Source organism: Ranitomeya imitator, chromosome 6 (assembly GCF_032444005.1).
Source record: "Ranitomeya imitator isolate aRanImi1 chromosome 6, aRanImi1.pri, whole genome shotgun sequence".
Lineage (NCBI taxonomy): Eukaryota > Metazoa > Chordata > Amphibia > Anura > Dendrobatidae > Ranitomeya > Ranitomeya imitator.
Window position 1 is genome coordinate 194,549,995 of NC_091287.1, and position 24,094 is coordinate 194,574,088.

At 44.3% G+C, this 24,094-nt stretch overlaps 1 protein-coding gene and 1 pseudogene across 4 annotated transcripts in view; one reads left to right on the top strand and one right to left on the bottom strand.

Moving 5' to 3' along the window:
• Nucleotides 1–24,094, bottom strand: part of MTRR (5-methyltetrahydrofolate-homocysteine methyltransferase reductase) — an 831,186-nt gene that overhangs the window by 248,679 nt on the left and 558,413 nt on the right. The window lies entirely within an intron of this gene.
• Nucleotides 10,918–11,007, top strand: LOC138643758 (small nucleolar RNA U3; annotated as a pseudogene).

Genomic DNA, 24,094 nt, shown 5'->3' on the forward strand with positions numbered 1-24,094 from the left:
GAAATTGCCCAATAAATTTTAAGATCCATTTTATCCTGTTGCCCATGTGGAAATGAACAAATTGAGGCTAAAAGGAATTTTTTGTGAAAAAAAAGTACTTTTTCCTTATTTCGGATCAATTTGTGAAGCACCTGGGGGTTCAAAGTGCTCACTATGCATCTAGATAAGTTCCTTTGAGGGTCTAGTTTCCAAAATGGGGTCACATGTGGGGGAGCTCGAATGTTTAGGCACACGGGCTCTCCAAACGCGATATAGTGTCCGCTAACGATTGGAGCTAATTTTTCATTCAAAAGTCAAATGGCGCTCCTTCCCTTCCGAGTCTTGCCGTGTGCACAAACAGTGGTTTGTGACCAAATATGAGGTATCGGTGTAATCAGAAGAAATTGCCCAACACATTTTAGGCTCCATTTTATCCTGTTGCGCATGTGAAAATGAAAAAATTGAGGCTAAAATAAATTTGTGAAAAAAAAGTACTTTTTCATTGTTACGGATCAATTTGTGAAGCACCTGGGGGTTCAAAGTGCTCACTATGCATCTAGATAAGCTCCTTAGGGGGGTCTAGTTACCAAAATGGGGTCATTTGTGGGGGAGCTCCAATATTTAGACACACAGGGGCTCTCCAAACACAACATGGTGTCTGCTAAAGATTGGAGCCAATTTTTCATTGAAAAAGTCAAATGGCGCTCCTTCCCTTCCGAGCCCAGTCATGCGCCCAAACAGTGGTTCCCCCCCCCACATATGGGGTATCAGCGTACTCAGGACAAATTGTACAATAACTTTTGGGGTCCAGTTTCCCTTTTTACCTTTGGGAAAATAAAAACATTGTTGCTAAAACATCATTTTTGTGACTAAAGTTAATTGTTCATTTTTTCCTTCCATGTTGCTTCTGCTGCTGTGAAGCACCTGAAGGCTTAATAAACTTCTTGAATGTGGTTTTGAGTACCTTGAGGGGTGCAGTTTTTAGAATGGTGTCACTTTTGGGTATTTTCAGCCATGTAGACCCCTCAAATTGACTTCAAATGTGAGGTGGTCCCTAAAAAAAATGGTTTTGTAAATTTCGTTGTAAAAATGAGAAATCGCTGGTCAAATTTTAACCCTTATAGCTTCCTAGCAAAAAAAAATTTTGCTTCCAAAATTGTTCTGATGTAAAGTAAACATGTGGGTAATGTTATTTGTTAACAATTTTGTGTCACATAACTCTCTCGTTTAACAGAATAAAAATTCAAAATTTGCGAAATTTTCAAAATTTTAGCCAAATTTCCATTTTTTTCACAAATAAATGCAAAAATTATCGACCTAAATTTACCACTAACAAGAAGCCCAATATGTCACGAAAAAACAGTCTCAGAGCCGCTAGGATTCGTTGAAGCGTTCCTGAGTTATTACCTCATAAAGGGACACTAGTCCGAATTGCAAAAAACGGCCAGGTTATTAAGGTCAAAATAGGCTGGGTCATGAAGGGGTTAAATTAATTGTCCGAAAAAAAACAGGAGCTGAAATGGAGCGTGATATTAGTATTCACTTCTAGATGGTTTTACAAACACTTCATTATCCTTTTAATACCATCTTTAATTATCCCTAAAGGCTAAATGTCTGTGTATAAAAACAAAGTTTGATCATCTCTGGTTTCCATAATAGTGGTCACCGATTCTGGGACCGTTGTCAATCAATGCTACTAAATGGTGAAAACATGTCCACATCAGTTTGACTGACATCTCAGAAGGTGGAGGGAAAGCAGTGAGGCTAAAAAGAGGAATTAGGATGTATCCTCATTCCTGCAGTGGGAGTGTTGAAAGTTAGAGGAGGGGGAACAATAGGGAGATTGGTTTCTTGGGTGGTTAAAGTAGTGGTTGTGAAGCCAGCCCTGTTGATAGTCAGAAAAAAATACTACAGGGAGGCTCCAAAAGACAATGCAGACAGAACAGCTGCACTTAACCCCTTCATGACCCAGCCTATTTTGACCTTAATGACCTGGCCGTTTTTTGCAATTCTGACCAGTGTCCCTTTATGAGGTAATAACTCAGGAACGCTTCAACGGATCCTAGCGGTTCTGAGATTGTTTTTTCGTGACATATTGGGCTTCATGTTAGTGGTAAATTTAGGTCAATAAATTCTGCGTTTATTTGTGATAAAAACGGAAATTTGGCGAAAATTTTGAAAATTTCGCAATTTTCACATTTTGAATTTTTATTCTGTTAAACCAGAGAGTTATGTGACACAAAATAGTTAATAAATAACATTTCCCACATGTCTACTTTACACCAGCACAATTTTGGAAACAAAATTTTTTTTTGCTAGGAAGTTATAAGAGTTAAAATTTGACCAGCGATTTCTCATTTTTACAACGAAATTTACAAAACCATTCTTTTTAGGGACCACCTCACATTTGAAGTCAGTTTGAGGGGTCTATATGGCTGAAAATACCCAAAAGTGACACCATTCTAAAAAATGCACCCCTCAAGGTGCTCAAAACCACATTCAAGAAGTTTTTTAACCCTTCAGGTGCTTCACAGCAGCAGAAGCAACATGGAAGGAAAAAATGAACATTTAACTTTTTAGTCACAAAAATTATCTTTTAGCAACATTTTTTTTATTTTCCCAATGGTACAAGGAGAAACTGAACCACGAAAGTTGTTGTGCAATTTGTCCTGAGTACGCTGATACCTCATATGTGGGGGTAAACCACTGTTTGGGCGCACGGCAGGGCTTGGAAGGGAAGGAGCGCCATTTGATTTTTTGAATGAAAAATTGGCTCCACTCTTTAGCGGACACCATGTCACGTTTGGAGAGCCCCCGTGTGCCTAAAAATTGGAGCTCCCCCACACGTGACCCCATTTTGGAAACTAGACGCCCCAAGGAACTTATCTAGATGCATAGTGAGAACTTTGAACCCCCGGGGGCGTCACAAATTGATCCGTAAAAATGAAAAAGTACTTTTTTTTCACAAAAAAATTCTTTTAGCCTCAATTTTTTTCATTTTCACATGGGCAACAGGATAAAATGGATCCTAAAATTTGTTGGGCAATTTCTCATGAGTACACCGATACCTCACATGTGGGGGTAAACCACTGTTTGGGCACATGGTAAGGTTCGGAAGGGAAGGAGCGCCATTTGACTTTTTGAATGAAAAATTATCTCCATCGTTAGCGGACACCATGTCGTGTTTGGAGAGCCCCCGTGTGCCTAAACATTGGAGCTCCCCCACAAATGACCCCATTTTGGAAACTAGACCCCCCAAGGAACTTATCTAGATGCATATTGAGCACTTTAAACCCTCAGGTGCTTCACAAATTGATCTGTAAAAATGAAAAAGTACTTTTTTTTTCACAAAAAAATTCTTTTCGCCTCAGTTTTCATTTTCACATGGGCAATAGGATAAAATGAATCCTAAAATTTGTTGGGCAATTTCTCCCGAGTACGCCGATACCTCATATGTGGGGGTAAACCACTGTTTGGGCACACGGCAGGGCTCTGAAGGGAAGGCGCGCCATTTGACTTTTTGAATGGAAAATTAGCTCCAATTGTTAGCGGACACCATGTCGCGTTTAGAGAGCCCCTGTGTGCCTATGCATTGGAGCTCCCCCACAAGTGACCCCATTTTGGAAACTAGACCCCCCAAGGAACTTATCTAGATGCATATTGAGCACTTTAAACCCCCAGGTGCTTCACAGAAGTTTATAATGCAGAGCCATGAAAATAAAAAATAATTTTTCTTTCCTCAAAAATGATTTTTAGCCTGGAATTTCCTATTTTGCCAAGGGTAATAGGAGAAATTGGACCGCAAATGTTGTTGTCCAGTTTGTCCTGAGTACGCTGATACCCCATATGTGGGGGTAAACCACTGTTTGGGCACACGGCAGGGCTCGGAAGAGAAGGCGCGCCATTTGACTTTTTGAATGGAAAATTAGCTCCAATTGTTAGCGGACACCATGTCGCGTTTAGAGAGCCCCTGTGTGCCTATGCATTGGAGCTCCCCCACAAGTGACCCCATTTTGGAAACTAGACCCCCCAAGGAACTTATCTAGATGCATATTGAGCACTTTAAACCCCCGGGTGCTTCACAGAAGTTTATAATGCAGAGCCATGAAAATAAAAAATAATTTTTCTTTCCTCAAAAATGATTTTTAGCCTGGAATTTCCTATTTTGCCAAGGGTAATAGGAGAAATTGGACCGCAAATGTTGTTGTCCAGTTTGTCCTGAGTACGCTGATACCCCATATGTGGGGGTAAACCACTGTTTGGGCGCACGGCAGGGCTCGGAAGGGAAGGCACGCCAATTGGCTTTTTAAATGGAAAATTAGCTCCAATCATTAGCGGACACCATGTCACGTTTGGAGAGCCCCTGTGTGCCTAAACATTGGAGATCCCCCACATATGACCCCATTTTGGAAACTCGACCCCCAAAGGAACTAATCTAGATGTGTGGTGAGGACTTTGAACTTCCAAGTGCTTCACAGAAGTTTATAACGCAGAGCCATGAAAATAAAATAAAAATTTTATTTTCTCTAAAATGATTTTTTAGCCTGCAATTTATTATTTTCCCAAGGGTAAAAGGAGAAATTTGACCCCAAAAGTTGTTGTACAGTTTCTCCTGAGTACGCTGATACCCCATATGTGGGGGTAAACCACAGTTTGGGCACATGTCGGGGCTCGGAAGTCAAGTAGTGACATTTTGAAATGCAGACTTTGATGGAATGCTCTGCGGGCGTTACGTTGCGTTTGCAGAGCCCCTGATGTGGCTAAACAGTAGAAACCCCCCACAAGTGACCCCATTTTAGAAACTAGACCCCGAAAGGAACTTATCTAGATGTGAGGTGAGCACTTTGAACCCCCAAGTGCTTCACAGAAGTTTATAACACAGAGCAGTGAAAATAATAAATACGTTTTCTTTCCTCAAAAATAATTTTTTAGCCCAGAATTTTTTATTTTCCCAAGGGTTACAGGAGAAATTGGACCCCAAAAGTTGTTGTCCAGTTTCTCCTGAGTACGCTGATACCCCATATGTGGGGGTAAACCACTGTTTGGGCACACGTCGGGGCTCAGAAGGGAAGTAGTGACTTTTGAAATGCAGACTTTGATGGAATGGTCTGCGGGCGTCACGTTGCGTTTGCAGAGCCCCTGGTGTGCCTAAACAGTAGAAACCCCCCACAAGTGACCCCATTTTGGAAACTAGACCCCCCAAGGAACTTATCTAGATATGTGGTGAGCACTTTGAACCCCCAAGTGCTTCACAGACGTTTACAACGCAGAGCCGTGAAAATAAAAAATCATTTTTCTTTCCTCAAAAATGATGTTTTAGCAAGCAATTTTTTATTTTCTCAAGGGTAACAGGAGAAATTGGACCCCAGTAATTGTTGCCCAGTTTGTCCTGAGTACGCTGATACCCCATATGTGGGGGTAAACCACTGTTTGGGCACATGTCGGGGCTCGGAAGTCAAGTAGTGACGTTTTGAAATGCAGACTTTGATGGAATGGTCTGCGGGCGTCACGTTGCGTTTGCAGAGCCCCTGGTGTGCCTAAACAGTAGAAACCCCCCACAAGTGACCCCATTTTGGAAACTAGACCCCCCAAGGAACTTATCTAGATATGTGGTGAGCACTTTGAACCCCCAAGTGCTTCACAGACGTTTACAACGCAGAGCCGTGAAAATAAAAAATCATTTTACTTTCCTCAAAAATGATGTTTTAGCAAGCAATTTTTTATTTTCTCAAGGGTAACAGGAGAAATTGGACCCCAGTAATTGTTGCCCAGTTTGTCCTGAGTACACTGATACCCCATATGTGGGGGTAAACCACTGTTTGGGCACACGTCGGGGCTCGGAAGGGAAGGAGCACCATTTGACTTTTTGAATAAAAGATTGGCTGGAATCAATGGTGGCGCCATGTTGCGTTTGGAGACCCCCTGATGTGCCTAAACAGTGGAAACCCCTCAATTCTACCTCCAACACACCCCTAACCCTTATCCCAACTGTAGCCGTAACCCTAATCACACCCCTAACCACAACCCTAACCCCAACACACCCCTAACCCCAACACACCCCTAACCCTAACCACAACCCTAATTCCAACCCAACCCTAACCCTAAGGCTATGTACCCACGTTGCGGATTCGTGTGAGATTTTTCCGCACCATTTTTGAAAAATCCGCGGGTAAAAGGCACTGCGTTTTACCTGCGGATTTACTGCGGATTTCACCTGCGGATTCCTATTGAGGAATAGGTGTAAAACGCTGCGGAATCCGCACAAAGAATTGACATGCTGCGGAAAATACAACGCAGCGTTTCCGTGCGGTATTTTCCGCACCATGGGCACAGCGGATTTGGTTTTCCATAGGTTTACATGGTACTGTAAACCTGATGGAACACTGCTGCGGATCCGCAGCGGCCAATCCGCTGCGGATCTGCAGCCAAATCCGCACCGTGTGCACATAGCCTAATTCTAAAGGTATGTGCACACGCTTCGGAAAACGCTGCGGATCCGCAGCAGTTTCCCATGAGTTTACATTTCAATGTAAACCTATGGGAAACAAAAATCGCTGTACACATGCTGCGGAAAAACTGCACGGAAACGCAGCGGTTTACATTCCGCAGCATGTCACTTCTTTCTGCGGATTCCACAGCGGTTTTACAACTGCTCCAATAGAAAATCGCAGTTGTAAAACCGCAGTGAAATGCGCAGAAAAACCGCGGTAAATCTGCCATAAATCCGCAGCGGTTTAGCACTGCGGATTTATCAAATCCGCTGCGGAAAAATCCGCAGAGGACCAGAATACGTGTGCACATACCGAAACCCTAACCCTAACCCTAGCCCTAACCCTAGCCCTAACCCTACCCCTAACCCTACCCCTACCCCTAACCCTAACCCTACCCCTAACCCTAACCCTACCCCTAACCCTAACCCTAACCCTAGTTCTAACTCCAACCTTAGTGAAAAAAAAAAAAATTCTTTATTTTATTATTGTCCCCATCTATGGGGGACAAATGGGGGGGGTCATTTACTGTTTTTTTATTTTGACCACTGTGATAGATTATATCACAGTGATCAAAATTCACATTGGAACGAATCTGCCGGCCGGCAGATTCGGCGGGCGCACTGCGCATGCGCCCGCCATTTTGGAACATGGCGGCGCTCGGGGAAGAAGACGGACGGACCCCGCCAGGATCGGTAAGTATAAGGGGGGGAGATCAGGGCACAGGGGGGGGAGATCAGGGCACGGGGGGGCGTCGGAGCACGGGGGGGAGGGATCGGAGCATGGGGGAGAGTGATCGGTGTGCGGGCGGGTGGATCGCTGTGCGGGGGGGTGGATCGGTGTGCAGGGGGGGTGGTTCGGAGCACGGGGGGGGATCGGAGTGCGGGAGGGTTTGATTGGAGCACGGGGGGGTGTGATTGGAGCACGGGGGGAGCGGACAGGAGGACGGGGGAGCGGAGCACAGGACGGAGGGGAGCGGGCCACAGATCGGGGGGCTGGGGGGGCGATCGGTGGGGTGGGGTGGGGGCACATTAGTATTTCCAGCCATGGCCGATGATATTGCAGCATCGGCCATGGCTGGATTGTAATATTTCACCATTTTTTTAGGTGAAATATTACAAATCGCTCTGATTGGCAGTTTCACTTTCAACAGCCAATCAGAGCGATCGTAGCCACGAGGGGGTGAAGCCACCCCCCCTGGGCTAAACTACCACTCCCCCTGTCCCTGCAGATCGGGTGAAATGGGAGTTAACCCTTTCACCCGGCCTGCAGGGACGCGATCTTTCTGTGACACAGCATATGCGTCACAGGTCGGATTGGCACCGACTTTCATGACGCATACGCTGTGTCACAGGTCGGGAAGGGGTTAAACAAGTGGATCTGAGGTGGTAACCCAAGGAAAATCTGATGGGGTACAAAAGTAAGGACTATGTACAAATTTAATAGAGCTTTTTCAAAATAAAATGTCCTGATTTTAATTTAATTAAAATACCAAGAACAGTGTGGTTGCATTCTGAAATTTCTGCATTAGACAGCTTGTTTGCACAAGAATTGTTTATATACTGTATTTTAGGTCCAGAAACCCTAAATCAGAGCGATTGAAAGTGGTGTTGATTAGTGATGAGCAAACGTGCTCTGTGATGCTCGCAAATTTGACGCCTGTTACACAGCCAATAAATATGCGGGGATTGCCTGCCAGTCACCATAATACCATAGCCATCTTGGTAGTGGTATTACTGTGATTGGCTTGGCCACATTACCTCATCAAAGGTCATAAAAGGACTAGTGATGCCACGCTCAGCACACTGATGCCATTGCACAGCTCAGAGACAATTGTGATTGGAGAGAGAGAGTAGTTGTCCAGTTCTGTGTGTTCACAGTGGTGATACTAATGCTGAACCATAGTACTAAACATTGTTCTAAGGGCTAAATTGGTTGTTTTTCTATTTCTATGCGATATATTCTGTATTTATCCTAATAACTGCTGGAGCAAAGAGAGTGACCTCTACGCAGGGCTTAGGAGTCTGGGGTTTTTTGGTTGAAAATTGACTGTATTGTCATCCATACAGTTTAACATGCTTTGTCTAAAATTATGGTGGTTTAACATTTTTAAAAACCTCTTGGCCTGCTACAGCTGACCAAATTTTCTTTTTATTAAAAAATGTAGTTTCAATTAATTAAGGAAACTTGGTTTACAGAGACCTGACAATTACAAAATGCATAAGGCGTGCAGTAAGGGACAGGAAACCAAAAGTGCTGATGATGGTGCACACAGACAGTGACGACACATCCACTACTTCCTATCTCACTTTGCTGGGAGGCACAGAACACCACTTTTGAAGTCACAGCAGTGCAAACAGGTGGTCGGTTGGATAGCAGATCATGCTTTCAACATGCTTGCCAGCATCAACCAGTCTTCCACACCGTCCAGTCTCACCACCCAAGATCATTTAATCCTCACCCCGACTCTCCTTCATCTCACCACTTCGAGTCCCAGGAGACCAGTGATCCCACACTAGGAAACTCCAAGGAGCTCTTTACATCATCAATTCTTGTTGTGGCCTGTCACCCTGCATTTTCCAAGAGGGACAGGAAGACATGCTGTTTAGTAATGCACAACACTTTCAGCAGCCACGGTCACAAGAAGATGATGGTGGAGAACCATAAATTTTATCTAAGGAGGTAGATGATGATGAGACACAGTTGCTGTTAAGTAATTTTGTTGCTAAGTCACCAAGTCAGGACAACCATGGTGCGGTGGTGGAAGACGAGGTGGTGGATGACAAAATCACTTACCAGACCTGGGAAGCTGGCATGCAGTGCAGTGCAGGGATTGAAGTAGGGTCTTAAATGGTTAAAAACATAGGGTGCATAGGGGAGAGGTACACTCACCTTGTTTTGTTGCAACTAAGCAAAATGTAAAAAGCATGGATCAGCTGCTTCAAAGACTTAGAATAATGGTGAAACTGGGAGTATGTGTCCACATCTGGGCTGCTGATAAAGATGGATGGCAGACAATATTCTTCAAAGCTTTATTTCAAAACATGTTAATAGTCAGCATGTTTCGAGGTCATGCAGGACCTTTTCCTGAGGACAAAACCTTAGGTAAGGTAAGAAAGTGATCGTGCATGATCTCGAAGCTTTGAAGAATATCGTCTGCTATCCATCTTTATCAGAAGCCCAGATCTGGACACATACACCTGATTTCACCAAGGGGGAGGGATTGGCAGCAACAAAACTAGAAGGAAGAGGCAGTGGGGTGACCAGAGTGAGAAGGCGGTCAACTGTTCTGCAAAGCACCAACACTCGTGATATCTCCGTCAAAAAGTTAGGTGTTCCTCCGTCTGAAACTTTTTTAAAGAGAGCTCTGAGACAAAAAAAAGTGGTAATTTGCAACCTATGCCATGCCAAGATCGACTACTAAGATCCTAACCACCACCAGCACCATCAGACTCATGTAATTTAAGCACCAGACTCAGTAGGCCCAAGACCTGGGTCCACAATTGTTGTCAGCAGGTGACACCACTGCATATTCCCCTGTGCTAGGTGCTTGCTCATCCAGAGTCCATGACACTAGCGCAGAGGTCTCCTGCCCTGCATCTGTCTTTGCACATTCTGATGCATCATCATAATCAGGAAATTCCAAAAACCTTCCCCAGCACAGCGTTCAGTTGTCCCTACTCAAGCCCTTGTAGCGAAAAATAAAGTTCCCAGCTACCCACCCACAGGCCCAAATGCTAAACGGGCACATTTCCAGGCTGCTTGCTGTGGAAATGTTGCTATTTAGGCTTGTAGACATAGACACAGAGGATTTTTTCTGACTCTCGGCAGCAGCTGTCCCTTGGTACTCTATCCCGAGCCGCCACTGTTTATCCCGCTGTCGCGTCCCTGACTTATAACAGGACATTCCAGGAACATCAAAGGTGCCCTGACCACTTGGGATTTTCTACTTAACGACGCATGGACAAGTGTTTGTGTTCAGGGACACTACATCTCCCTGATGGCACACTAGGTGAACATTGTGAAGGCCGGAGCCGAGTCCCACCCTGACACAGCATATGTTCTACCAAGAGAGATGATTGGTGGCCCTATTTCGATCAGGGTTTCCTCCATCTCCTACACCAGTTCCTGCACCCCTTTCTGCTGCTCCTCATCCGCCATTTCTGATGTGTTATCGCAGAGCACATAGCCCACATCAGCCAGAATCTCTGAAGCACTACCTCGGCGAAGCAGCAACATGCTCTTCTGAAGTTAATTTTTCTAGGAGACAAACCGTACACCGCAGCAGTAATTGAAAGGAAAAGCAGACCAAACATCTGTGGCTCTTGCTGCTGAACCTCCAAACAGGCATGGCAGTGTGTGATAATAGGCGTAACCTGGTGGTGACTGTGAAACTTGGCAAGCTCAAACACGTACCATGCTTTGCGCACGTGCTCAACATGGTGGCTCAAAGACTATACTTTCAGGGATCATTTCTATAGTGTGTAACTTGAGAAATGTGATCTAAAGTGTCCAAACTTGGTACTTCAGCGGTTTCTGAAAACATACCCAGATTTAACAGAGGTTCTGGTCAAGATATGCAACATCAGTGCCCATTTCCGCAAGTCAGCTACAGCTGCCGCCGCTCTGGTCGCATGCAAATGCCAGTTCACCAACTGGTGTGCGACACGACCACACCCTGGAACGCCACATGCTGGCAAGGCTTTGTGAGCAGCATAGACCAGTTGTGGAATACCAGCTCCAAGACGCCCGTCGGTATACTGGTCAGCCTCCGCACTTAACTGAAGTTCTCCAAGACTTTGAGGATGGTAAGCTGCGATACCATAATTAGCGCAACGATCCCGCTTCTGTTCCCACTTAAACAGTTGCTGCTGTACATTTTACATGAAGTTCTGCATGTGGACCAGGTGGAGATGGAAGAAGACATGAGATAGGGAGATACTACCCAGCCCAGCCTCATCTCATCTGCTCAGCGCTGACTGGGTAACAATGAGAAGATGGAGGCTGAGGATGAGAATACTAGCTAGTTGCTAGAGCAACAGAAGCTAGTACCCACACAAGTTTCATCTTGTCTCTCCTATGTGGATAGGCTGAGCAGGGGAATGAGGAGGAAGAGAGAGAAGAGGAGGAAGAGAGCTGGAGGAGGAGATGGAGAGTCGTCATCATGGTGGAGACAGGGACTGGGCCACTCTCATGACACTCTCCCAGCCTCCAGGACCTGATGACCAGGTACTTTTGATAAGGAGGGAAAATGTTTTTAAAGTTTTAAAACGTTTTTAAAGTTTTTAAAGATGGTCAAGCAATAAGTGGCCGACAACCATTGCGACCTTCAACCATTGGGTCTCTAAGCTGGACACCTGGTATGAGGTGTCCATTTATGCCTTGGATGTGTTGTGCTGCCCTGTAGTTAACATCTTGTCTAAGAGGGTTTTTCCTGCTGCCAGGGGGTGGTCATAACAGACAGGCGCTTTCACCTGTCAGCATCACTCTGATAAAAATGTTCAGACTTTTCCACACCACCAGATGACAGCAGCATACAAAGTGTTTTTAATCTTCAATATTTGAATGTGGCCCTCCAGTTGTTGCCTTCAATGTTGTATGAATAACCCTCCTAATTCTGTCTTTCCACTGTGTGCAGTCGTTATGAGTGTAGAAGTATCACAACCTCACTTTAATTTTCAAACTACAGTTGGTGACTTCCAGGGTGTATGGATGACCCTGCTTGTCATTTTTGGGCAGTCTTTGCACTTAGTGCATAGCCTTTATGAGTATAGGAGTACCACTACATGACAATTTGAACAGAATGTGTATGAGGCCCTCCTTTATGTCTAATATACAGTGTTTCGGAGACCCACTTACATCAAATTTTTGGCAGTTCTTGCTTCCTTCATAAATTACACTGAAATTGTATTATAAAAAATTCAATTTTGGTTTACTTAAATTATTTTTTTAATTCTTTTTAAATGTTGCCTTATCTACAAGTCATTATCCTGAAATAAACGTGTTTCTTATTTTTTTTATTTCCTGTAAACTCCAATTTCTCGATTGTTAACCCCTTCATGACCCAGCCTATTTTGACCTTAAAGGGACACTGTCACCTGGATTTGGAGGGAACAATCTTCAGCCATGGAGGCGGGGTTTTGGGGTTTTTGATTCACCCTTTCCTTACCCGCTGGCTGCATGCTGGCTGCAATATTGGATTGAAGTTAATTCTCTGTCCTCCATAGTACACACCTGTGCAAGGCAAGATTGCATTGCGCAGGCGTGTACTACGGAGGACATAGAATGAACTTCAATCCAATATTGCAGCCAGAGGGTAAGGAAAGGGTGAATCAAAAACCCAAAAACCCCGCCCAATTTTTTTTAGGGACCACATCACATTTGAAGTCAATTTGAGGGATCTATATGGCTGAAAATACCCCAAAGTGACACCATTCTAAAAACTGCACCCCTCAAGTTTATCAAAACCACATTCAATATGTTTATTAACCCTTCAGGTGTTTCATAGCAGCAGAAGCAACATGGAAGGAAAAAATTAACATTTAACTTTTTAGTCACAAAAATGATCGTTTAGCAACAATTTTTTTATTTTACCAAGGGTAAAAGGAGAAACTGGACCCCAACAGTTGTTGTCCAATTTGTCCTGAGTATGCTGAAACCCCATATGTTGGGGGTAACCACTGTTTGGGCGCACGGCAGGGCTCGGAAGGGAAGGAGCGCCATTTGACTTTTTGAATGGAAAATTAGCTCCAATTGTTAGCGGACACCATGTTTTGTTTGGAGAGCTAAACTTTGGAGCTCCCTCACAAGTGACCCCTTTTCGGAAAGTAGACCCCCAAGGAACTTATCTGGATTCATAGTGAGCACTTTAAACGCCCAAGTGCTTCACAAATTGATCCATAAAAATGTACTTTTTTTTCACAAAAAATTTATTTTAGCCTTAATTTTTTCATTTTCACATGGACAATAGGTTACAATGGATCCTAAAATTTGGTGGGCAATTTCTCCTGAGTACACCGATACCTCATATGTGGTCATAAACCACTGTTTGGGTGCACGGCAGGGCTTGGAAGGGAAAGAGCATGATTTGACTTTTTGAATGGAAAATTAGCTCCAATCGTTAGCGGACACCACGTCGCGTATGGAGAGCCCCTGTGTGCCTAAACATTGGAGCTCCCCCACAAGTGACCCAATTTTGGAAACTAGACCCTCCAAGACACTTGTCTAGATGTGTGAGTACTTTGAACCCCCAAGTGCTTCACAGAAGTTTATAACGCAGAGCCGTGAAAATAAAAAAAAAATCATTTTTTTTCCTCAAAAAAGATTTTTTTTTGCCCGCAATTTTTCATTTTCACAAGGGTAACATGAGAAATTGGACCCCAAAATGTGTTGTACAGTTTGTCATGAGTACGCTTATACCCCATATGTGTGGGGAAACCACTGTTTGGGCACACGTCGGGACTCGGAAGGGAAGTAGTGACGTTTTGAAATGCATACTTTGATGGAATGGTCTGCGGGCGTCATGTTACATTTGTAGAACCCCTGATGTGCCTAAACAGTAGAAAGCCCCACAAGTGACCCCATTTTGGAAACTAGACACCCCAAGGAACTTATTTAGATGTATGGTGAGCAGTTTGAACTCCCAAGTGCTTCACAGAATTTTATAACGCAGAGCCGTGAAAATAAAAAAAAAAATTTCCACAAAAATAATTTTTTAGCCCCCAATATTTTATGTTCCCAAGGGTAACAGGAGAAATTAGACCCCCAAAATTGTTGTGCAATTTTTCCTGAGTACACTGATGCCCTATATGTTGGGGTAAACCACTGTTTGGGCACACGTCAGGGCTCGGAAGGGAGGGAGCACCATTTGACTTTTTGAACGCAAGATTGGCTGGAATCAAGTGGAAACCCCCCAAACCCCCCAATTCTAACTCCAACACTAACCCCAACACATTCCTAACCCTAATCTCAACCCTAACCATAACCCTAATCACAATCCTAACCCCAACACATCCCTAACCCTAATCACAATCCTAACCCTAATCACAATCCTAACCCTAACCACAAGCCTAACCCTAATTCCAACCCTAACCCTAATTCCAACCCCAATTGTAACCATAACCCTAATTCCAACCCTAACCCTAATTCTAACCCTAAAAATAACCCTAACCCTGGAAGAAAAATATATTTTCTTTATTTCATTATTTTCCCTACCTATGGGGGTGATAAGGGGGGTTACTATCTTTTTATTTTGATCACTGCAATAGGTTCTATCTCTGATCAAAATGTACCTGGAATGAATGAATGAATCTAACTGCCGGCCCGCAGATTCACTGCGCATGCACCTGCCATTTTAGAAGATGGCGGCACCCATGGGAGAAGACAGACAGACACCGGGACTCAGGAGGTACAGGGGAGTGGGATCGGACCGCGGGGAGAGCGAAGGACAGGATGGAGGGGCGAGGAGGACAGTGGAGGACAGGAAGGATGGGAGGAAAGACTGACGGCAGCGGCAGATCACCGTCAGTTGGTGGCAGATCGCTGTCTTCAGCCATGGCCGATGATATTGCATCATCGGCCATGGCTGGATTGTAATATTTCACCAAGTTTCATTGGTGAAATATTACAATTGCTCTGATTGGCTGTTTCACTTTCAACAGCCAAGCAGAGCGATCGTAGCCCTGGGCTCAAGTACAAGTCCCCCTGTACCTGCAAGTCGGGTGACATTTGAGTTAACCCATTCACCCGACCTGCAGGAACTCGATCCTGCCATGACGCCACATACAGTGCCTACAAGTAGTATTCAACCCCCTGCAGATTTAGCAGGTTTAATAAGATGCAAATAAGTTAGAGCCTTCAAACTTCAAACAAGAGCAGGATTTATTAACAGATGCATAAATCTTACAAACCAAAAAGTTTTGTTGCTCAGTTAAATTTTTATAAATTTTAAACATAAAAGTGTGGGTCAATTATTATTCAACCCCTAGATTTAATATTTTGTGGAATAACCTTTGTTTGCAATTACAGCTAATAATCGTCTTTTATAAGACCTGATCAGGCCGGCACAGGTCTCTGGAGTTATCTTGGCCCACTCCTCCATGCAGATCTTCTCCAAGTTATCTAGGTTCTTTGGGTGTCTCATGTGGACTTTAATCTTGAGCTCCTTCCACAAGTTTTCAATTGGGCTAAGGTCAGGAGACTGACTAGGCCACTGCAACACCTTGATTTTTTGCCTCTTGAACCAGGCCTTGGTTTTCTTGGCTGTGTGCTTTGGGTCGTTGCCTTGTTGGAAGATGAAATGACGACCCATCTTAAGATCCTTGATGGAGGAGCGGAGGTTCTTGGCCAAAATCTCCAGGTAGGTCGTGCTATCCATCTTCCCATGGATGCGGACCAGATGGCCAAGCCCCTTGGCTGAGAAAGAGCCCCACAGCATGATGCTGCCACCACCATGCTTGACTGTAGGGATGGTATTCTTGGGGTCGTATGCAGTGCCATCCAGTCTCCAAACGTCACGTGTGTGGTTGGCACCAAAGATCTCGATCTTGGTCTCATCAGACCAGAGAACCTTGAACCAGTCAGTCTCAGAGTCCTCCAAGTGATCATGAGCAAACTGTAGACGAGCCTTGACATGACGCTTTGAAAGTAAAGGTACCTTACGGGCTCGTCTGGAACGGAGACCATTGCGGTGGAGTACGTTACTTATGGTATTGACTGAAACCAATGTCCCCACTGCCATGAGATCTTCCCGGAGCTCCTTCCTTGTTGTCCTTGGGTTAGCCTTGACTCTTCGGACAAGCCTGGCCTCGGCACGGAAGGAAACTTTCAAAGGCTGTCCAGGCCGTGGAAGGCTAACAGTAGTTCCATAAGCCTTCCACTTCCGGATGATGCTCCCAACAGTGGAGACAGGTAGGCCCAACTCCTTGGAAAGGGTTTTGTACCCCTTGCCAGCCTTGTGACCCTCCACGATCTTGTCTCTGATGGCCTTGGAATGCTCCTTTGTCTTTCCCATGTTGACCATGTGTGAGTGCTGTTCACAAGTTTGGGGAGGGTCTTAAATAGTCAGAAAAGGCTGGAAAAAGAGATAATTAATCCAAACATGTGAAGTTCATTGTTCTTTGTGCCTGAACTACTTCTTAATACTTTAGGGGAACCAAACAGAATTCTGGTGGGTTGAGGGGTTGAATAATAAATGACCCTCTGAAAAGACTTTTCACAATTTAAAAAAAAATAAATAAACAAAGAAATAACATTCTTTTTTGCTGCAGTGCATTTCACACTTCCAGGCTGATCTACAGTCCAAATGTAACAATGCCAAGTTAATTCCAAATGTGTAAACCTGCTAAATCTGCAGGGGGTTGAATACTACTTGTAGGCACTGTATGTGTCACAGGTCGGATTGGCACCGACTTTCATGACGCCTACATGGCGTCACAGGTCAGGAAGGGGTTAATGTCTTATTGTCAGTCCTTAAAGTGGAATAAAAGTGTGACATTATTGTGCTCAGCAGCGATCTGGGAATCAGAGATGCTTCCAGGAGTTTTGCCCATTGTGTTCTCTTTCCATTCAGTAAATTTTCCATCCATTTCAACATTTCACTGCACACCAGACTTCCTAGGTAGGGTCTGCCGAAAAAATGCTCGGATTTCCCATTGACTCCAATTATATTCGTTACTCAAAATGAGCATCTGAGCATTAGGAATTGCTTGGTTCGAGTAACGAGCATCTGACCATTTTAGTGCTCGCTCATCCCTATTGTTTGGGGTAATAACTCTGGAATTCTTCCACCTATCCCAGTGATCCCAGTGATTCTGAGATTTTTTTGAGACAGATTGTACTTGTTAGTGGCAAATTTTGGTCAATATGACTTGCATCTATTTATGAAAATATCGAAAATTTAACAAACAAATTGAAAATATTCTCAATTTTCAAACTTTGAATTTTTATACCATTAAATCAGGTAGTTATACCACACAAAATTGTTAACAAATAAGAAATTTCTCATATGTCTACTTTAAATCAGCATAACTTTTAAAACATAACTTTTTTTGGTTAGGAAGTTAGAAGGGTTATTAAAGTTTATTAGCATTTGTTTATTTTTTCAACCTGATTTACAAACCTTTTTTTTGCAACCCTCAAAGTGCTCAAAACCACATTCACCAAGTTTATTAACCCTTTGTGGGCATGCGCTAGCGATGTGCCGTCATTGAGTGACGGACCATGGGACGCGGGCTGCAGCGTTTCCGGGTCCGTCACTGCTAGCGCAGATAGAGCATCTGCTAGCTCTATCTGCACTAGCGAGACAACATATCGGCACTTGCATTAACATCAGCCTGTTAACGCATGTGTTGAACGGACTGCTGTTAACGCAATGTGAACCTGGCCTTAGGCTATGTGCACACGTTCATGATTTTTTTTTTTTTGATTTAAATAGATTTTTATTAACAATATACAAAAGAAGAACATCATATTACCATTTACATTGCAATATGTTACATACACATTTTCTTTATTTTAATAAACCCAAACATATCCCCAACAGCCCCCCCCCCCATAAGACAGCTCATCCCCAATCTATACTCCCCTGAGACCATCCCTGCCTCAAGTAATTTACCCTTATCCGAGTCTTAAGATTCCCGACTTTTATTACTCCTCAATCCATCTCAAGCCATGGAGACCACATTTTATTAAACGTTTCTATTTTCCCCCTTTTTTTGTACACCCCTTTTTCCAATTTTAGACCATGTTGTACATATTGGAGAAATTCCCTCCTCGCAGGTGGTTCTGCCTTTATCCAATTTCGTGCTATCACTTTCCTAGCCATATATAGTAACCTAGCGATTGCAATCTTCCAGGAGTTGTCTACTCCAATTTCTTCCACATATCCCAACAAGCATATTATCGGATCTCTGGGAACTCTGCACATATACGCTCCTTCTACCCGGCTCTAAACCACCACCCAAAAAGCAGCCAGCCAAGGACACGTCCACATCATGTGATATATTCCTGCATTCTCACTCGCACACCTCGGGCACTCAGAGTTAGCACGTAACCCCGCTTTGTGTAGCTTTTCCGGAGATTTATATACTCTGTGCAAAATATATAGCTGCGAGAGCCTGTATGGTTCACTCAAAGATAGTCGCGGAACCCACTCCATCACCGATTCCCAGGTTTCATTCTCTATCGGCCCCACGTCTCTCTCCCATTTAGCTCTTGCCTTTATAGGGAAATCTAGCAGATACGTGTGCATAAGGTCCTTATATAGGGTGGAAATAACTCCCCTTGTAGTCCCGTCTCCACACACATACTCCAATACTATATCCTCTTGAATCCTGATGTCAGCTTTCTTATTTTGAGCTCTAAAGGCATGTCTCATCTGCGCATACTGATATTCCCCTGTGGATCTCAGACCAAACTCTACCTGCAATTGGGAGAAGGGTTTTAATGCTCGTTGTTGGATTATCTGGTGTACAAAGCAAATTCCTTTAGTCTGCCACTCCATCAGTCCTCCCAGAGCCTCAAATTCCTTTAAATTATTGTTAGACCATATCGGTGTAAATTTAGTCAGCCCTGTAACCCCCCGAATCTGCCTCAATCTGTTCCATAATTTACGAATCAGGAACAGGGTTGGATATAATTTCCCTAAAGCTCCCAAGGAGCCATCTTCCAAGCATTGAACCACCGGTCGTCGGCCTGTCACCCCTTCCATCAGGTGTTGTATTGCACTGGATGACGCCTCTCGCGCCCAGCCCTTCAAATGTTGACTCTGGGCTGCAAGAAAATATATTTCAGGGTTGGACAAAGCCAAACCACCATCTTCCTTGGGTCGCTGAAGCGTCTCCAGGCTAATACGTGGATAGTGTCTCCCCCATATCAAACTTCTAAAGAGGGCATTAATCTGCCGGAACTTCCCCCGAGGGATCCAAATTGGCGCATTATGTAGAACATATAGAATTTTAGGCATCAGGACCATTTTAATAAGGTTAACCCTACCGACCACCGATAGATGTAGCTTATTCCAGGCATCGACCTTCGCCTTGAGTACTCCCATAACAGGAGTCAAATTCCTCTGTAGGAACTCCACAATTGGCACCGAAATCCATATTCCAAGGTATTTAAATTGAGATACCACCTTAAGCCTCTCATCCCCAACAGCCTCGCTCACATTCTCTCCTACTTCATCCACTCTAAAGAGAACCGATTTACCCCAATTAATTGTTAGTCCCGATACGGTACCAAATCTTTCAACAATTTCAATGGCCCCTCTCAGTGAATCGTCCGGATCAGCCAGGAACAGCAAAACGTCATCTGCGTATAGCGCTATCTTTTCCTCAACTTCCCCATACCTAAACCCAGGGACCCTATCAGATTGCCGAATCTTAGCAGCAAGAGGTTCTACAGCCAAAGCAAACAGGAGAGGTGAAAGCGGGCATCCCTGCCTAGTGCCTCTAGCCAGCTCTATAGGTTGAGACAGTTCCCCGTTCACTCTAATTCTGGCCATCGGTAATGAATACAACAGCTGTATCCAGGCCACAAACTGCGGACCAAACCCCATACATTCCAACACCTGCCAAAGATATCCCCACTCAACACTGTCAAACGCCTTATGGGCATCTAACGACACAATCACTCTTTGACCACAGTTGTCAGACTCCACCTGAAAGTCAATGTATCCTCGACCGATTCACCAAACCGGGAGGAATATAAGTCTGCATAAAAGTCTGCAAAAGCCCTCAAAATCTCAGGTGTTTCCGTTATTCTACTTCCACTTACAGGTTCCAATGAATGTATATATGAAGAACCTCTCTGAGCAGCAGCCACCAACGACAGCATATGCCCCACCGTTTCCCCCTCCTGATAAAACAGCACTCTTTGAAACTCCCACTTCCTCTCAGCTTTGTCCAACAGAATTTTTTCCAAATGATTTTGTGCATTTTTCATCCTTTTCCTTGCTTCAGGAGTACCCAGTGTAGGCATTCCATCCTCTGCCTCCTTCAACTCCACAACTGCCGCCTTTTCTGCCTCCCTCGTCCTCCGCTTACACCTACTAATGTCCCTAAACAGTAGTCCTCTCAGATACGCTTTCATTGCATCCCAAATCGTAAGAGCGTTTGTGCTTCCATCATTCAAGACAAAGAACTCCGCCACCTCCCCTCCTATACTTTCCAACTCAATACTCTGTAACCAATTAGGATGAATCTTCCATTCTCTCCCACTTAGCGAGCGTGCCCCCTCCAATCTAACCTCCACCTCAATTGGACTGTGGTCCGATAAGGCCCTTGGCAGATATCTCACCTCCCCAACCAGTGTGTCTAAGATCCTGTTACCCAGAGCCATATCAATTCTAGAGAGCGTGGCATGCGCTGGTGAATAACATGAGTACCCTCTCTCCCCAATATGTCTGACCCTCCAAAGATCAATCAAACCTATCTCCTGTATATAGGTGCCAAATGTTGTGATGTGCCCCTCCGACCTGTTCTGAGTGTTTTTATTTTTGTCCCAATAGTCATCACAGATGTTGTTTAGGTCCCCGATAATCATCAACGGTGTTGGCCCCCATCTTTCCACTCGCTCCATTACTTCTCTAATCTTTCTGCTAGAGTAGGGAGGCGGAATATACACCGCAGCCACACACATCATCACTCCATACAATATACACTGTATTAGTACGTACTGCCCATCCGCATCCACACATACCTTCACCTCCTCACTCACGCTGGAACCAAAATTGAGACTCCTCTTGCATACGTGGAGAAGGTAGAGTGATATCCCTTCTGAATCCAACGTCTATTTAAGACATCCACCTTTTCCCTTACCAAATGCGTCTCCAGCAAGCATATCATTGAGGCCCGTTGGTCTCTTGCATATTGCAAACTCGCGGCTCGTCTGGATTTTTTCCCTAGGCCTCTCACATTCCAGCACAAAATCTTAAAACGGGTCCCCATCAGTTGACTCATCTTCACTAAGAGTATCATCATTCTTGAGCACGAGCTGTCTAACTTCCCTCACCCCCCCCTCTCCCAACTCCCCCTCCCACCCTTCCCCCCTCACAACTATCCATTCCACCTCTTTTCAAGAGTGGGGCATCATCGCCCATAGCGAACACTCCGTTTGGCATTACCTTCCCAACCCTCCTCCCACCACTGTACATACCAGGATTCCATACTTTTTGAAAAACAGCATGTCTCAATGTTTTAAACATAGAATTATCTACACACGCAAGAAACCTGCATACACTTATAATATGCCGCTTGCCCTTCCTCCCCCTTTCCCAACAGCCATTACAACATCACTTTAACTTTAACTGATTACAATCCAGCTCCCTTCTTCACCACCCATACCCCCTGAGTTGTCAATCACAAGACTCTTTTCCAACTGACAGAGAAATAAACACATTCAAACTCTTCCCACAGTTTCAGACGTTCATGATTTTTAGCATTTTTTCATCCATTTTCTGCCGAAAAAATGCTAAAAAAAACTCTTACATAAGCATCCCATCATTTTTAATGCATTCCGCATTTCTGCATTTCTTGTGCACATGCTGCGTTTTTTTCCGCAGCATTCCGGAAAAAAACGCATTATGTTCATTCTTTGTGCGGAATCGCGGCAATTCTGCACACATAGGAATGCATTGATCCGCTTACGTTCCGCATGTGGCTATGCCCACCATGCAGGAAGTAAGCGGATTATGTGCACTCCCGACTTTTCGTTCAGCTTCACAATTGTGTTCCACTTGTTGTTGATTCTTCACCAAAAATTTACATTTGGTATCTTTATGTTTGAAGTATGATATGTGCTTCAAACATAAACATACCCCAACCCATGGCTTTAACATATCACTAACAAATGATGTTTTCCCCTCATTCTTCAAACATGCCTCAATCACACCTATCCTCAAAAAGCCCTCTCTTAACACATCCTCTGTACCTAGCTATTGCCCCATATCACTTCTCCCCTATGCCTAAAAACTACTGGAACAACACGTCCATTTTGAACTATCCCCCCACCTTTTCTCCTGTTCCTTCTTTGACTGCTTGCAATCTGGCTATCGACCTCATCACTCCACTGAACTCCCCTGACTAAAGTCACCAATGACCATAATATCGCCTAAACCAAGTTACACTACTCTGTCCTCCTCCTCCTGGATTTGTCCTCTTCTTTTGATACAGTGGACCCATTCCCTTTTACAACAGACCCTCTCTTCTCTTGGCATCACAGACTTGGCCCTATCTTGGATCTCCTCATACCTAACATACTGGACATTCAGCATCTCCCACTCACACACCACCTCTTCACCTCGCCCCTATCTGTCGGTGTCCCACAAGGTTCAGTCCCAAGGCCCATGCTCTTCTTCATTTACACCTTTGGCCTGGGAAAGCTCATAGAATCTCTCAGCTTTCAGTATCATCTCTATGCTGATGACACACAGATCTACCTTTCTGGACCTGATAGCACCTCATTACTAACAAGAATCCCACAATGTCTGTCTGTTATTTCATCCTTTTTCTCTGCCAGATTTCTCTGCCAGATAAAACTTAATATGGACAAAACAGAATTCATCATCTTTCCCCCTTCTCACTGGCCCCCCAACAGACCTATCTTTTAAAGTAAATAGTAGCTCATTGTCCCCAGTCCCACAGGCTCGCTGCTTTGGGGTAATCCTGAACTTTTGATCTCTTTTTCAAACCACATAACCAAGCCCTTTCCACCTCCTGAGGATTTCAACTAAAAAATATTTTCTAGATCTGTACATTCCTCAAGCAAGAATCTGCAAAAACACTAGTCCATGTACTCATCATCTCCCACCTTGACTACTGAAACCTCCTGTTTTGTGGCCTCCCTTCTAACACTCTCGCACCCCTCCAGTCCATTCCAAACTGCTGCTCGATTAATCTACTTATCCCCCTGCTATTCCCTGGCCTCTCCTCTCTGTCAATCCCTACACTTTCTCCCCATTAGCCAGAGACTCCAGTTCAAAACTCTATCCATGGAATACAAAGCCATCTACAACCTGTCTCCCCCATACATCTGTGACCTAGTCTTCTGGTACTTACTTGCACGCAAACTTCTATCCTAACCAGAAATCCTGCTCTACTCATGCTTATCTCCTCTTCACACAATTGCATAGAGGATTTCACTCGTGCATCCCCCCTACTCTGGAACTCACTACGCCAACATATCACTCTCGCCTATCATGGAAACGTTCAAAAAGAGCCTGAAGACCTACCTCTTCCGACAAGCCTACAACCTGCAGTAACCCCGAACCACCACACCACTGCACAACCAGCTCTACCCTAACCTATTGTATCCTCACCCATCTCTTCTTGATTGTGAGCCTTTGTGGCAAGGGTCCTCTCTCCCCCTGTACCAGTCATAACTTCTATTGTTTAAGATTATTGTACTTGTTTTTATTATGTATACCCCTTACGACATGTAATCCACCATGGAATAAATGTTGCTATAATAATAATAACTGTATGGAAAAGGATCTTGCTGGTATGAATTCTTACCAATTAACCGGACTGTCAATGTGACATGGCATACGCAATCTATTGTAGCACAAATTGTGTTCCAAAAGTCAAATGGTCCTCATTCCCTGTCGAGTCCTGCTGTGTTCCCAATCAAGA